The 4,900-nt window shown below is 34.7% G+C and overlaps 1 pseudogene; it reads left to right on the top strand.

Moving 5' to 3' along the window:
• Positions 1-758: 758 nt before the first annotated feature.
• On the top strand, positions 759-2,689 carry LOC138145018 (intraflagellar transport protein 52 homolog; annotated as a pseudogene).
• The last annotated feature ends 2,211 nt before the right edge of the window (positions 2,690-4,900 follow it).

Raw genomic sequence — 4,900 nt, 5'->3', positions numbered from 1 at the left:
AAATATCACTCATATAGTTAATAATTCTTTCATCAAAGATGCTCATGGAATAGGTAATATATAAAATTTCTAATATAAAAGAAGGTAATAAAAATAACAGCTTTTAGACTATTTGCAAATATGAATTTAATGTATGGTACTTGGTGCCCCATGTATGTTAAGGCACTATTGAATGAACTGAGCTACACCCATGTTGGCATCATTGCTATAAATGAAGTCAGAATCTTTAGATTCAGTTTTATGAAAAAATGGCTCATGGATTTTCCTGACAAAAGTGAACAAAAAGTTCACAATTGATTTCTTCCTGTACCAAAATGTAACATGGGATATAATTTCATGGGAAATTTGGTTGCTGAGGATGAAGTATAACAATTCTGTTGACAACAAACTCAAGTTTTTGTAAATTTAGTCAGGAACAACCTTGATACTCAGTGACTTTGTTGTTGTTCATTCTTCATTCTCAAAGAAGTCCAATGACATCTGTAAAAGTGAGCACAAGGGAGTTTAGTGGAAAAAAATGTTGAAAACTATGATAAAGTCAAATGCTCTTAGGCTACTCTAAAATCTCACATTCTTCTTTAGTATTATTTTTTTAAAGAATAAAATTGGGGCCCATCAGTGGGCATACATGCAGTGCTGCTGGACTGAGTGGAGGACTAGGCTGAGTGGAGGCAGCGGCAGCGGCCCCTAGAGACTTGGCCCGCAGTGATGCCTTTAGATGGTGTGGGACATTGGTCATCAGTTGGCCTCAGGAAACTATGAAGAAAGAGCTTTGAAGCACCATTCACTTTAGTGCGTAAAAAAGGAGATATTTACCACCAACAGTGACTTTAAGTCCTTGCAGAAAAGCCTCCATAGTGATAGGAAGATTCAGAGTTTAAAAGATGAAATCATGTCAGAGAAGTTGAGGGAGTGAAATTGTGGATTACAGCAGGACCAAAGGGAAAATTGACAACTGCTGAGTTAACCAGATGATCAGGCTATGAGGGTTAACATTTTATCAAGTGGCTAAAGGAAAAAAAGGAGAAAGCAGTTTGAAGTGATAAAGAAATATCTTGAAAGTAGTATAGATATCCTTATTATGCTAGGAGGTGTTAAATCCAGATTTGATAGCAATATTAACTTTCTACTAGAAGAGCATGGGATCTTGTTAACAATGATGCTGTGGTGGGAAATGGATATTATAAATATTTCCTAAAGAAGTTTTGCTATCCAATAAGGTCTCCAAGAGAGAAAAAAGCTGAACCATGGGAAAAGCTGTGGAATAATTGGAATAATTGATGAGGAAATATTGGTTAATATGAAAAAAGGAAAATGATAAATGTTGGAGATATGGGAAAATTGAAACACTAGTGCATTGTTGGTGGAGTTGTGAACTGATCCAACCACTCTGAAAAGCTAACGTTGATCCAGAAATACCACTGCTAGGTCTATACCCCAAAGAGATCATAAAAGGTGTAAAAGGACCCATATGTGCAAAACAATTTGATAGACTTATCTCTTCTCAGCAATAAAATGGTCTAAGACATTTCCAAAAGACTCATGATGGAAAATGCTACCCACATTCAGAGAAAAACCTATGCAGTCTGAATGCAGATTGAAGAATACTATTTTATTTCTCTTACTCTTTTTTTTATTTCTCATGATTTTTCCCTTTTGATTCTTCTTTCACGATATGGCAAATGTGGAAATATGTTTAATATGATTGTACACGTATAGCCTATATAAGTTTGTAGGCAATCCCTGTGGGTGGTGGGAGAGGAGAAAGGGAGGGAGAAAAACAATTAAAACTCAAAATCTTATAAAAGTCAATGTTGAAAACTGTCTTTACGTGTAATTGGAAAAAAAATAATTGATGAGGATAGAAATGGAATGCCCAGGCTTTCACCTTTGTATATCCATTTGGTGCCACACTGAATGTGATGAAGCCAGCAGTAGCTATTCTTTCAACTTGGTCTGTCTGATTTCCCTTTCTGGCTTTTTGCCACTCTAAGAATGAAGGAGGAAAGTTGTTAGTGCTAGGTTCTTGCCACAATGTTGGTGACCAGTATTTGTATAAAGAAGAAAACAGCAAAATCATGTATTTACTTTTCCAGTGGCTCACCACAACATACATCCATTTAAACCGGATTGATACAGAAAACCCAGAGATTTCTGATTATACCATGTTGCCAGAAATTACTGTGTCATCAGAGAGACTTCAAGTATATCTTCAGGAGAGTGAGGAGAAGCCACATGACTTCACAACTCTCTTTGACTTATCCATTTACTGGCTGGATACCACTTTCTTATCTAAAGTTATCAAAGCTTATGAACAACTAAATGTCAAACACGAACATCTCCAACTCATCCAGCCTCAATTTGAGACTCCACTACCTACCTTTCAATCAATGGTTTTCCCTTCCATTTTCAAAGAATTGCCACCACTTCCTCTGGAACTTTTTGACTTGGATTTTCTCTTCAGAGAAAGCATGGCTTGCTCAAATTACCAATAAGTGTACTGATGAGGACCTGGAATTCTATGTCAGGAAGTGTGATGACATTCTTGGAGTGACTAGTAAACTACAAAAGGAACAATAAGACACTAAACATGTTCTTGAGTATATATTCTTCCAAGTGGTGGAGTTTAAGGAGCTGAATCAGGAGTATGACGCGGATACAAGTGAAGCCACATTTCATAGCAATGACTGAGTACATTGTCTCTTACAAGACCAGAAGAAGGGGAGATACTAGAACAACTGGTCTTTTGTCTGGGTCTCTTACTGTAAACCTTTTTGACTGTTTTTCTATATATTTATCAAAATTGCCTGTCCACTATGAGCCATGCACTTTTATATTGTAAATAGATACAAAGTTAAAGACTCTTTATCTTTACATATCTTCTTATCTTGCATATCTTTACATATCTTCTGTAGTGACTAGGTAGGTGTACTATGAGGATTGATAATAATCAAAATCATTATGTAAGATAAATGACACATTTTCTTTTTTATTGGAGCTATACTTTTCTAATATGAAAAATATTCTTATAACAAAATGTTCTCTTCCAATTCTAGTCCTGTGTTTGGTCTTGTTAAAGGTGTAATAATCTGCATCAGTTTTTTTTGTGATCTTTACACAACTTATATGCTTAATGAATAATAAATGCTATGGGAAATAAGTTAATTTGAAGAATCTACTTAATATAATGGATTGTAAACAGAACTTAATAAACAAAGATCTGTGAAATCCAACCTCATCAATAGTCTTTGAGATATCACAAATTTGAGATACCTTCTATAATATCTCCCCTAAGGTCTCTCTTCCTTTTCTGAATAATTTATGTCTTAGGCCTTTAAAAACAAGGTAATCATTTGTTTTATGCTAAAGAAAAAAAAACAATAAATTTGGAAGATACAGGATATGGTGAAACTGACTATTTGATCAGACAGGAAATAATTGGTTGCCAGCACAGTAGGCATTTCAGAATTAATTGTCCTTGTAGTCAGGTAATGGACTAAAGTCAATATTGAATTTGAAGAAACAATAACAACAAAAAGAAGACACTATATAGTTATAATAGTTGATCTCAAAATATTTATATAAACTGTCAACTGTTTCTTTTTAATATTTTATTTTTAATTTATGGAATAAAACAAACATTTTCATAACATAGTAAAAAAAAGAATTACATATGAAACTGCAAATCTACTATGCACAATTTGTTATTCCTTTCAAATATACAACACAAATATCATGTATTTTTTTCCTCCCCCGCACCAACCCAACTCTAGAGATGGCTCCTATTAGACACAAATAAGTATGTGTTTGTGTAGGTGCATGTGTATGTGTGTGCATGTAAAATTATTCAATACTTCTATTTATCAGTTCTTTCTCTGGATGCAGATAATGTTTTTCTGTTAAGTCTGATAAATGGTAAATCAATAAAAGAGACTGACTCAGATTGCCATTGCTTCTTGATTAAGCTTGGGCTAAGTAAAAACATCACCACAATGAAGAAGTCAACACACTCCAGAAACCATATCAATAAGCTAGAAACACTTCTTGTTCAGGGTAGAGACATGATACCCAAGGAAAATATTGATTTATAGTACAAGATCATTTAGAACATTATAGAGAAAGAGAATTATGATTATGAGTGAAACAACAAAAACAATGACAGACAATGGAAAAGGGAAATGAGCCTAGTAAAGCCAGTTTATCCCAATGACATTTGTGGAAAACAACAATTAGAGATGAAATAGAAAATATCTTCCAGTTATTTTATAGAAATCACTTTCCCTCATCAATAATTGTTAAGCTAGGGTAGCCAGGTGGCTCAGCGAGTAAGAGCACTGCCTCCAGTGTCAGGATGACCTGGGGATCAAATCCAGGCTCAGATACTTAGCACCACACCCAGAAATAACTGGCCGTGTAACCTTGAGCAAGTTACTTAACCCCAATTGCTTTAAAAATAATAATTGTTAAGCTAATTATATTTGGACTTGACTAACGTCTGTTCCTGATAAACTTTATAAGGAAGCAGAAATGATCCAAGAAGATAAATTTTGGAAAAATACTTACTCTGAGCAAATTCATAGAGAAGATATTCATACCCAGAGAGAACTTGGCTATATAGGCACACAATATATACAGGGGAAAAAATTTCAAAAGAATTAGAAACAGTTCCAGGCAGTGACAATAGAGAAAAAAGATAAGGAAAAAAAAAGACAATCACCAAACTACATGCCTACTTCTTAACTTTTTAAAAAATCCTAGGTGAAACTAGGTAGCATATTTGGGCAGCTAGGTGGCACAGTAAATACAGCATGGACCCTGGAGTCAGGAGGACCTGAGTTCAAATCTGACCTCAGACATTTAACAATTATTAGCCATGTGACCTTGGGCAAGTCACTTAACC

The sequence above is a fragment of the Petaurus breviceps genome, unplaced genomic scaffold (assembly GCF_028583685.1).
Source record: "Petaurus breviceps papuanus isolate PSGF00001 unplaced genomic scaffold, PetGlider_PUasm1.0 90723, whole genome shotgun sequence".
Taxonomy (NCBI): Eukaryota; Metazoa; Chordata; class Mammalia; order Diprotodontia; family Petauridae; genus Petaurus; species Petaurus breviceps.
This window is presented reverse-complemented; position numbering and strand designations above follow the sequence as displayed.